The sequence below is a fragment of the Anolis sagrei genome, chromosome 4 (assembly GCF_037176765.1).
Source record: "Anolis sagrei isolate rAnoSag1 chromosome 4, rAnoSag1.mat, whole genome shotgun sequence".
In the NCBI taxonomy this organism is placed as follows: Eukaryota; Metazoa; Chordata; class Lepidosauria; order Squamata; family Dactyloidae; genus Anolis; species Anolis sagrei.
In genome coordinates, this window is record NC_090024.1 from 164,013,398 (window position 1) to 164,026,114 (window position 12,717).

Below are 12,717 nucleotides of genomic sequence, written 5' to 3' on the forward strand. Positions count from 1 at the left end.
TTGAATTCTCTTCCGCAGGAGCCTTGCCTTTCCAAATTACATTTCCCAGAATGTTATGTCCTCAGCCTCCTGCCCAACTCTGCTAGTTCCACCCCCAGCTGCTCTTCCTTATGGCAACCGGCAAAAGGATCTTAATTTAAAACACCCACAATGACCTTTTGGGTAAAGTTGCTTAATACTTATACTGAAAATTAAACTGACCTCAGGAGGCATCTGAAAGTTACAGAATCTTAACAAAAATTGGTGAGTGTTTCGATTCTAGCCCCTCTTACCTGCATGTTCTAGCCCCCCTTTCCTCCTGTAGTGATTCATATACACAAATTTAATAAATTTGCTAAACCTTACAAAGAGTAATGATTTTTTTTCACACCCCTAATAGTTATGCTTAAAACTCAAAAGTTTGGAGAGAACTCAAAACTGTGGATCAGCCCTTTCTGCTGTGATAAGAAATGTATTTTCCAAGAAGCAACACAGAGTCTAGAAATTGTGTTATCCTTAAAACTGAAGTATTTTTATTGTGTTATTTACTGCATGGCAGGGGGTTGAACTTGATGGCCCATGTGGTCTCTTCCAACTCGATGATTCTATGACAATACATACATTCTACTTTAACACTGTAAACTGGAATAATTGTAATGGAAAATATGTGATATTTCCCTTTGCATGCTGTTCAACAGTTTACAAATACATGCAAAATTTAAAATCTGCAATGAGAAAAGGCATCTTTAAATCCTGAAACATCCCTCAGGAAAAGTGGTCAACTACTATGAGACTCCCCTCTCCCTGAATTCTTGGTCCTTTTTTGTGGAAATGTTGTGGCAGCTTTGTGCAAAAGAACCAATTTTTACAGATAACTTTTTGTGTGCAAAATTTTAAAGAGAAATGATTTTTGCACAGAGAACTATTTTGTATCATTTTTTAAAAAAAGATGCTTGACATTATTTTTTTTCCACCAAAAGCCCCAAAATAAATAAAAGTATTTTTTAAAAATATCTCCAAATCTTACTCAGTAGGAAAAAACTTGAAATTATTGCTCTCACATACAAGAATGAAATAAACAAATATTTACACCCCCAGCTCTCACCAATATGCAGACAATCATGTGAGGCTAGAAGAGGATAGAAAATATTTCGGTTGTGACAAGTATGTCCCACAACTGTTTGGACGCAACTGTTTTACCTTGTCTTTTCTATTTCTAATAAAGAAAACAATAACAGGAGTTTACTTTCTCTTACTCTATTTGTAATGTGCCAGTACAAAACATATGGAAGTTGTTTCTTGAACAAATGTTTTAAAACGTAAATTGATCATGTTATTGTTGAAAAATGCTGCTACTACCATATTTTATATAATTTTTCCATGTTGTTTTTATACCACAAGAAATAGATATGTAAACTCCATGCTTGTCCTGAAAGATTCCAGACACTTTTCCGTTTTTGAACTGTTTTTTTAGAAATGGATGTAAAGTGACCTTATCATGTTGGAACTCATACTGTAAATTTTGACAATGGACAATGCACATACACACATCTACCAAAAGACATATCTTTGATAAACCCTTTACCTCTTCTCTATACTATATACATCAACATATATACACCTTTCAAGAAAGTATGACAAATGAAATGATGGTGTACTAACTTTTAAGAATATTACATTTTAAACCCATTAAAATGTCCTATTTCTATACTGCACTACAACACCAATCTTTTCCAATACAAACCTTATCCGACATCTCAGCAAAATGCCTACAAAGTTTTCTGTTTTAAGGTTTATAAGAATACACCTACATTTATTCTAGTGTTGAAGAATAGTAACACTGGCAGAGCTGTTTTTTTTTCTCTATGCATAAGCCAGAGCTATTTGAAACAGCCCAGAGAGACCCAGAGTGGGATTCAGAAACCATTTCCCATAGGGGACATAAGTGTCTGTTAATACGCATTGAGGCTTGTAAACATGTGAATATTAAGCACAAGCCAATCTTGCCTCTCTGAAATGTCTGATGCACTCTGTGAGAAAAAAGGTCATTTTTGAAGCAACTTCAATAGTGAAGATTGGAACCATTAATAAAAATGTGAAGCTTACCTACAGAATTCCTATATTGAGATGAATGCCACTTCAAATGTATTGTTATTGTTAAAGAGTAAAATACCTTTGAAAAAGTATTACGCAAGATATAGTGGCTGCTTCAGCTATGTTATAAATTAATAAATATTGATCTTGAAAATGTATGGCTGTGCTGTGAATGGATAAATTTCCTGGGAACTGACCCAGTGCACATCTAAGTAGAAGTTCACACATTCAGAGAACAGATTTTCTTCTTCAAGAAAATGTGCACATTCAAAACCACAGCAAACATTTTTCACAAAGGTCATTATGGTAAGAGGCAGCCTCCATCAGCATGTACTATCCCCAAACTGTTTTGGTTTCATAGTATAGTGTGGGAGAACTACCTCAACACAGCCTATTCGTGCTGATGCTCCTGATGCTGCCATTTCAGGTGCTCGAAAAGGTGCTGCCTTCACATCCTCTGCTGTTGGTGCCATAGTACTCTCCCAGGCGATGGGGCAAGGGGCACACTCTGGATCTTCAAATGCTAAGATGAGAAAAATCAATTTCAATGCCCAAAAGATGGAACTGCTAGAGCAGAAGTAGTGACTAACACTACCAAATGGATTATGGCACTAAAGAGAGAGCTTACGTATAACAAAAGGAAAGAATTGGAAACTAAATTATCTGTCTTTCTATGTCATCTTAAACAAAATGATAGATCTGAAGACTGAGAAGAAATGGGGGTATTTTCCCACAAATTTAGGCCATATAGACACAAGGTCAAGGGCAGAAAAAAGAAGATTATTCTTTGCAGCAAAGTGTTTTCACAAGGCTCTTCACTGAAATGATCCACCAATTCATGATGGGATAAAATAATTTGGAAATTAACCTAAACAGCTAAAGTAAAATCTTAGTTTTAGTTCTGAATCCTAACCCAGTTTCTCATGCTTAATGTTTGACTTGTTGAAATCACCATTCTCTGATCATGAGATTATGATGTGGCCGATGTACCCTGTGAATGACCCCTAACCTAATAAAATGAAGTATCAGGGCTGTTTGATCCTGGAAACTGATACGTCCTCTAAATCTCTAAATATCAGAGAAAATATCCATTAAATGAATTCAAAAAAATGAAGATGACAACTTATACTGTGAAAGAAATAAAGCACAAATAGTTTAGATGAGGCTGCAGTCTTATCAATGAACAATTACATGGAGTAAATATCATTGAACTTTGTGAAGCTTACTTCTAAGTAAACATGATTACAATTGTGTTGTATAGAAGATGTTAATACGCACTTTTATATTCCCATACAATTGCATTCCTTCTCTAACTTTTACTCCTTCATGTATCATTAATAAAATTCAAACCAAATTATTGCTATATATGCTTATCAATTCAGAACAGGGAAACTGAATTAATATCACAGGACAATGATAGACACAAAGAAAACTGGTGTTATAGTGGGATCCAGTGTAATTACACTGGTGTACATTTAGACTGCCAAAATGCTCAAGCTGAGGTCCCATCTACACTGCCGTATAATGCAGTTTGAAACTGCATGATATGGCAGTGCAAATGTGGCATGAGATGAAACCCTGATAAAATTAGTATCAGAGTCCATCTGCATAAAAGTAGACATTTTATTCTTGTTAATTCATGGAAATAATTTGCATATACCACAAAATAAGGAATACCTCTAATGTTATATTGTTTAAAAGTTGCTTTTTTGCTATTATATAGAAACATTATTTTAAAAATATTGCCTAATAGACCAGTTAAATTGATAAGTTAAATTATCAGATTAATTTCGTTTTGAAAAACTTTTTTGTTTTCTTATAGAATATCACTTATTTTATGAACTCAAAAATGATGTCTATGATTTACTTCACTAAATCAGGGCAATGTATCTTGTATGATGGCAAGCTCATACCATTTTGTCTACCTATGGCGTAAGTTTTGTATACAGATCTTCATTTAAAGTAATTCTTCAGTGGCAGCCATCCCAAATTAATTCATAACAGTAAAAGCCTTTTTAATTTATGGGATGCTATGATGTATTCAAAACACATTCACATTAATAGATATTACTTTTTATTGACAATTATTGAACCGTCAGTAGTTTAGGCTAAATTAAAGTTATATTTCTTTTGTTCTCTAAGAAATTAAGTAAATCTACCAGTAAATTAGGAATTAAGCCTTTGAAGAGTTACACACAGACTTAATCCTTTTAAATCGCAAACCTATTTTTAATCAAACATGAACCTGTTTGAATCTTGAGCCAGATCCTTCCCTCTGTAGCTCAAGATAACAGAGATACCAAAACAGTTTCAGAACAAAACATATAGAACAGACAGCATTGATTTTTGTTGTTGCCTTCCTAATTCTCAAGTATGAATGCAGTGTCAATTATACATATGAGAAAAGTTAAATCTCCAGGCCAATGTGAATATCCCATGAGTGATAGAAAGCTTTTCCTAATACACTGCAAATCTGTCTTACATACATAATCTTGTATTGCTCAAGTCAGTAAACTTGTAAAACCCTTCGGCAGACTGATTTGGGAATACTTACACTACACAGTGCAATGCTCCAATATTCCCTCAGAATTATTTTAAATAAAGGATCTTTATTTTAAAAAATCTTGCTCTGGAATCAACAATTAGATTAACCAGAAATTGGCTTTCATCCAAGAGCATCCTTGCTTTGATCCAAGATAAACATGGCATATGCCAAGTAATTTACCCATGTATTACATACTCATATTAAAGATGCCATGTAATTTGGGATGGTAAGCAAAAAGATGCTATTTAATATGGGAATATGAGCATAAACTCTTGTTATTTACTGATGGATGATAAGCTGGTGTTGTTACATTCAGGGTCTGAACATTCTGTGCCCTACCTGATGAGCCCTATCAATGACTAGAGAGCAGTCATGGGCAAAATTCAGCCCTAATCCTAATCAGACTGCCACGTAGGACTAATCTGGCATTTGGGATACTGGATTGGACCTGCATGTTTGGTCATAGTAGAACTGCCTCGTGTCAGTCTCCTTTCTTGAGACTATTTAGCCAAGACTAAGCACAAAGCTATTTGAGATTTATCACCTAAGATTTTATTTTATAACCATCAGATAGGGTTTATATATATATATATATATATATATATATATATATATATATATATGTAGAATGTCCATTTATAGTACAGTGAAAAATATACGCACCACCACGTTTGAATAATTAAAATTTGATAGTAATTGTTTTCCAAGTGACATCCCAAGAAAAAGCCAAATACAAGACAACACCATGTTCTGGTTTGAGATAGTATCACCTTAATTTTCCATTGCTTTCTAAATGACATCACTACAAAAAAGCACATAATAGACAAACAAAATCTTTAACACATGCATAAATCCGTATGTTATTGGTGCTATTGGGCACCTATTTAAAAAACCTTACTTTTGATTAGTCTTGGATAAATTGACATGTCGAAAGGAGTGAGTTGTATGGTAGTCTCACTGTACAAAAGTTCTTGATGGCTTTGGTAGGATCAACATATTTACATAGTAATTCACTTGGTGCAGAGGATAGAGGTGTGCAAGAAATAAATGGCTATGGCTGTGGTAGCTTGTAAGGAGTCCATATTCCTAGTGGTTAATACTGTAACCCACACATTTTACTACACAAATTACACTAACAGGTTTGCTCTCATAAAAAGCTTGATTATTATATACAAGTATTATCTTAACTAAATTCAAAATCTCAATTCAGATTTATTAGAACTTGCTTCATAACTCAATATCAAATTACGTTGTTCTGATATCACCTCAGAAAAAGGTTGTTCTTCATTAAAACATATCAAAAGTACCACCCGTATTTGAAGCAATTTTGACTAGCACAGCTTTAATATTATGACTTCAAGTGGTCTTTATGTATCCTAATAACAGTCACCATAAAATGAGCAAAAATAAGGGCAAAAGAGTAGGACCCTTCCATGTATCGCTGTATATTAAGAAATGGGATAACTACAATTTACTGGGACCTTTGCTGATGGAGTCACTATGCATTAAAGAAATACATTCTTTAAATTATCCATTCACATTACATTTTAATGAACAGGGTAGAGATAAATCTATTCATTATAATCAAATGCTTTCTCCACATCCAAAAATATAATTATGATGGTGACAAGGGTTTTTAAATCACCCTAGTTTCTAGGATTTGCATTTTCTCACTCAGACATATTTCTGTGGAGATTATTGTCACAAAGTTCTCCTTGGAAACTAGTTACCATATTTCTTTTCAAATTTCTGTTTCTACTAAAATTTATTTAATCTCCACCAGTGTATGGTTATTTGATCTCAGCAGTCCCTGAGTTACAAATATCCAGCTTACAAATTACTCATAGCTAAGAATGGAGGTGAGACAATAGGTGAGGGGGGAAATCTACCCCTATGATGGGAAATTCACTCCGGAAAGAGTTATCATTGGGAAAAGATGTCGCCAATGAAGCTTTTTCACCAATTCTTGTTTCCAAAACAAGCCACATTTTTCAATATCCAAATAACACAGGGACATAAAGTGAGGTGAAAATAGGGGCACAGATAGTAAAACAAACTCCACAGGGGTGTTAAGCCTTTCCTATCCTATTCGCACACACACCCTATGCTATCCTATATATATAATATATATATCCATCTTACATACAATTTTAACTTAAGATCAAACCTACAGAACCTATCTTGTTTGTAACTTGGGGACTTAGTGTACATGATTCTGCTAAGGCTTCAGTGTTTTATTGATTTACCTGGAACAACCTTAAATCCAACCAATACCATTTTTCAACATACATATATTCTGGGACATCCTAGACATGATGATCTTTAAATTCTTATTAAATAAAAATAAGAGAATTGTACAAAACCATCACAGATTGATCTTTCTTCAGAATACTGAAAACTCATCCAGCCAAGTTTAAATGTTACACATATATTTTAATTCCCAAGAGTCGTGTTCTTGCAGAATTAATGTGGAACTAAACTTATAAGGAATCAGTTTACAGCACTGACACATGACATTGTAAGCAATGTCTCTCAATTTCTCTCACCTTTCTGTATGTGTGTATTTGCAGCGAAAACATACAATTTTAAAATTATTTTCTTTTTTTGCAGTAGCTTTGTTGTCATTGTGCTATTGCACAACAAAATAAAATGTCTCCCCCCACATACAACAAATAACACACCCACCCATCCCTCCACACAGCCCTCAATGCCACATCAATGCAAAGCTATAGAGTTTGACATGGCCACAGATCTAGGATAAAAGCTATATTTCAGTCTGTTTATCCTTGTTTTTGTCACATTGTACCATCTGCCAGATGGCAATAATTCAAAAAAGAAATATGCTGGATGAGATGGATCCCCAAGAATTGCTTAGCTTTCTTAAGGCTTCGGGACCTATAAAGTTCTTCCAAAGAGAGGAGAGGGCAACCAATGATTCTCTATACAGTAGTTGTGACCCTTTGGAGCACCTTTCTATCTTCCAGTGTGCAGCTATCAAACCATGTGCAGATGCAGTAGATTAGGACACTGCCTATAGCGTAGCAATAGAAAGTCACCTGCAGTTTTTCATTCAGTTGTTGGTTCCTCGTAAGTCTCAGGTAGTACAGCCTCTGCTGGGCTCTCTTAACCAATGCTGCTGTACGGGTGCCCCAGGTCAGATCCTCCTTAAGTGACACCCAGGAACAGGCCACCTGCTCCACTTGGTCTCAATTTATAACCAAGGGCTGAATTTCTGGCCTGTTCTTTCTATAGTCCACTATAAGATCCTTGATGTTAAAAACCAGATTATTGTCCCTGCACCACGGGAGAAGCTGCACCACAGGAGAAGCTGATCCACCTCATCCCGATAGGTAGGCTCATCTCCTCTCAGAGATAAGCCCCTCCACAGTTGTATCATCTCCAAATTTGGTAATAATATTGCTATGGTGGGTGGGGTGCAATCATATGTGTAAAGGGTATAAAGCAGAGCACTCAGCACCCAGCCCTGTGGTGTCCCAATGTTGAGTGATAGTTAACAAGGTATGATTACCTAATCTAGCCCTCTGGGAACATCCAGACAGGAAGTCCATAATCCAGGAACAGATTGAATATGACATTCCAATAGATGTCAAGGTGACCAACTTGGATTTTATACACTATAGAAAGCATGGATGGTGTTTGTTTTGTTTTCTTGAACCTCTGAACCTGGACACTGCATCACTCTGATAAAAGAATTTGGGGGTGTAGCGAAAGTGTTCTTTCTGTCACGGACAAGACAAAAGGTTCTTCTCAGTAATTGTATTTCTAGGAATTGAGTCTGATTCACTTCAATAGCATTGCAAGCTGCTTGAGCAGAAACTAATCTGAGGAAAAAACATCTCACCCTTAAACAACTACAGAAATTTTGCTTGTCAGTTTCTTGCTGCCTTCTTCTTGTTCTTCTGGTCACCAAATGGCAGCAGCAGTCCCTGCTTGGGACTTTACAGTTGCAAGGTGGGGAGAGAGGTGCAGAGCTACATATGCAGAGCATTCATTACACTACACAAGAATAATGAAGGAAAGATATAAAGGACTGGACAGAAACCAAAAGAAAATATTTGTTCTTCATTTTTTTAAATTTTGTAGTCAAAACACAGTTTTCTGCAAATGCCCTTTTTTCTTTCTTTCTTTTTTCATGAAACGAAAGGCTTTGCAATTAAATCCATCCCCCTCAGCATACATGCACATTGTAGCTCAGTATGGATTTAATTCATGTCAGGTCTCAGTGCTGGAGCAATATAATTTTGGTACAAAATTTAGTTACTAACACAGGAACTCTTAAACACAGCCCACTTCACCTAGTCACCCATCCAAGTATAACCATATTTGACTTTGCTTCAAATTCAGATGAGATTTGGTTTCTTGTATTTAGGCTTGTATACAAAAAAGTCAAAATAAATTCTTCAAGATTTTGTAAACGGTTCTACTACTGAGCTGTAGAGTAAAATATTTTAGTGATCATATTGCCAGCATTGTACAAAATATGTGACATTGTGTCAGGGAGGTTGTGTAAATCAATAATTTAAGGTTTTCTCTTGATTTCAGTCATCTAGCAGAAGAATTCCTTTCCTTTTTGAACAGATTACTTGATTAATAGATTGGCAGTGTATCACTGACATTGTGCCAGATCTAATTTTCTGGAACATGCATTCCTAACATTGTTTTAAAAAGGCAGAATCTAGGTCATTACTCTGGACAAAAGTATTTGCAGCTATAAAAAAGCATTACCAACAGAACTCATCATTTTACTGTCTACTATATACAGACAGGAATTTTCTGGGAAAAAAGACTCCACTTCCCTCAATATGTGTGGGGGCTGTATGTGTAATCAGGAACGCTGTTGTTGTATGCCTTCAAATTGTTTCCAACTTATGGTGATCCAAAGGTGAACCTATCAAGGGCTGAGGGTGTGTGACTTGCTCAAAGTCACCCAATGGCTGAGTGGATAATCAAACCATGGTCTTCAGAGTCAACTATTACACAATGCTGGCTTCTTGATGAATACTTATTTCTACTCCTCATATATTTATTTACCTTATTTCAAATGTCAGAACAGATCTATACAGGAGACTTTCTCATTTATGCACTGACTGTATATGATTGGTCAAGGCCATCCCCACCCCCCACTCTTATACACTTGTAGGTTTCTGGAAAAGTTTTCTGAAGACTTGTAGCAACCCACAGAGAACCACAGGAACATGACGCATAATATAGTTTAGCTGAAATGTTTATTTCAGAGCATCAAAAGGATATATGTGATCTAAAACATTTAGTTTTACAGCAGTGGTTTCATTCATATTTGAAGCTTTAATCTGTGACTGTTCAGAATAGAAGTTTATCATAACTTAGAAGGCAGATTATAGTATTTCCCACAGGGAGTTATCTAAGATAATGGGGTGACCGGAAAATGAAAGCCCATATTGTCATAATACTAAAAGCAGAATCTGAAGATTTTGTATTTCAAGCCAGTGAAACGGATTTTATCAATTCTATTAACTGGAATATGTTTTGAAGAGAGATGTGTTTGCTAGATAATTTCTCAGCATGTGGTTATTCTGAGAATAGAAATGGGTGAAAAGTAAAACACGAATCAGGGTGTGTTCCATTTTTAACCAAGAGGCTGCTCACAATTTTCCTACCTCAACATTCCTATATAGGCAATGTGGGTCAAGCATATATCTGCTCTTCCAAGCACAGAGTTTATCTGTCAGCTGATGGAACATACTTCCATGCCAATGTAGTGGTTGGAGAAGGGTGGGTTGCCCATACAGCTCTTGGCTCCATTCTATAGCAAGAAGATGACATTATTCTTGCATACTTCAGGTTTCATAGTACTCAAATCACACAAGTATCACTATTTATACTTAAAAGTAAAAGTACATTATGAACGATCAGCTATGCTTTCAAGTCCAAGCTGATTAAGATCACTAATTCATTCTTCCTAATGGTAGAACCAGTCCTAAACATGTATAACTTCCCTAGAATTATAAATTAAGCATCGAAGAAGGCTGTATTCATATTTATGGCTGATACTTATGAAATATTCACTACGTTAAAAAATAACATTGGAAATTATGTACCAACAACAAGGTCATAATTATAAGTTTAATACATAAATTCCAGGAGCTAAACACAATTACGTGTTTTAGATTTTATTTTCTCCCTGGTTTGTATGTGTATGTGCATGCGCGTGCACACATACTATGATGAACCTTTATGAAGAATGGTACATAAATACTATAACTATAAAACATGATTATTTATTAAAATAGCATTTACTTTGATCGATTCATGGCTGTCAGGATAACAGAACACAACATTTTATGGCTTCATTGCTGATAAGCAAGATAACTGTCAAGTTATCTTGCTTATGTGAAGGGTTATCCATACAAAGTATTTTATAACCAGGTACGTTTTTTTTCTAGTACATAAGCAGTTATATTTAGAAAGCAGAAAATCTCAACAGAGCAAATTTCCTAAAGAGAGGTATATTTAAAGAAACACAGAAGGGCAATCCCTTTCCTCTTACTAAAATTGGTGTCTCATGTACAGACATATTGGATAGTAAAATAGGTTTAGTATTTAATCTCTGATGATTGGGATGCAGAATGGACAACTAGAAAGACATTTTGAAACCATGAAAAAAAAATCAGGCGCTTCTGCAGTGAAAAATACATTCATTGTTTTTTTTTAAGTGAAGAGGAGGAGAAAAGCATAAAACTCAGGACCTCATCACAGTCCAGTGTTGTGATTTGCCAGCCTCCATGGCGAATCTGGGCAGCATCCGGGTGGCAGCGGGGCAAGCCTGGCATCCCAGCCACCAGCTGATGTCTTCTCTTCCCATGTGGGAAAACGCTGCCACTCCCTGTTGTTCTCTTCCTTCCACCACTGTTTCCATTTCCCTTTATACAAGGCTGACAGCACTAGAAAATCCCAGGTAGAAGATATACAAATGGAGACCTTTTTCATTGAGCTGTAATTTTAAGTATTCTCTATGTCCATTTTTATATATATAAACAAAACAAAAATGATTAATTCTAGGCAAGAGGGAGTGTTGCTGAAGGATGATCTCATTCATTTTTATAAGAGGTTGTAGACTTGCCAGATTAAGCTGCTGAGTTGTGCCCAAGGTTGCTGAGATGTGTGTTGGGGATTTAGTTTCATGTACATTTATAGTATCATGCTTTATTGCCATTGGTTTTGATTGCATGTGTTTATGTTATTCTCTTTGGTGAAAAAAGCATTATAAATGAAAGCTATTGGTGGTGTTAGTGTGAATAGATTCAATTGAGGAAGTCACAATACTGAGTCTGTAAGACCTAAAAAAAATTTTAAAAATAAAAAATAACAAAAATGCAATTCATTGAGTCAGCATAATTAAAATTGCTTATGATTTTTTTTCAGAGAGTTTCCATAAGAAAGGTGCTAGGGTACCATATACAGTTGTCTCGCTCCATTTTACGCACCCTCTTTTAAAGTATTGGAAATGTTGATTCATGTAGGAACCAATGATACTGCAAGGCATACGTTTCAAAAGATCACAAATGATTTTCGAGCTCTAGGAGCAAAGCTAAAAGAATGTAATGTACAGGTGGTCTTTTCATCCCTCCTCCCTGTTGTAAGACACGGACCCACAAGAGCCAGAAAAATAGTACAGGTCAATGACTGGCTTAGAAAATGGTGTCAGGAGGAACGCTTTGGCTTCCTCGACCATGGCCTGCTTTTCCAGGAGGATGGCCTACTGGCAAGGGATGGGGTGCATCTCACACAAGTAGGAAAACACCTTTTTGCTCACAGATTCGCAAACCTCATTAGACGCACTTTAAACTAGGTCCACCGGGGGAGGGGGACAACAGCCTTGCGAACACTACTTTACCCATAATGTCTGGGAATCGCCAGAAGGCTAAACGGAGGGCTGCACAAACACAACAAAGACCAAGTACCAAAAGCACAATAATCCCAATTAAACAGCTCAAGGGAAGATCCCAGGGGCTCACATGTCTTTACACTAATGCACAGAGCATGGGAAATAAACAAGACGAACTCCAACTCTTAGCACAACACCACAAATATGATATCAT

At 35.9% G+C, this 12,717-nt stretch overlaps 1 protein-coding gene across 8 annotated transcripts in view; it reads right to left on the reverse strand.

Annotated features, from left to right (window-relative positions):
• LRRC7 (leucine rich repeat containing 7) overlaps positions 1-12,717 on the reverse strand; it is a 215,861-nt gene that overhangs the window by 79,933 nt on the left and 123,211 nt on the right. Inside the window, exon 1 of one of the 8 annotated variants that reach the window (XM_067467831.1) lies at positions 2,454-2,590. The exons of the other annotated variants lie outside the window; for them this stretch is intronic. The gene's annotated coding sequence lies outside the window, so the exon portion shown is untranslated. Of the gene's footprint in view, positions 1-2,453; positions 2,591-12,717 lie in introns of those variants that run through there. 8 annotated transcript variants of the gene reach the window in all.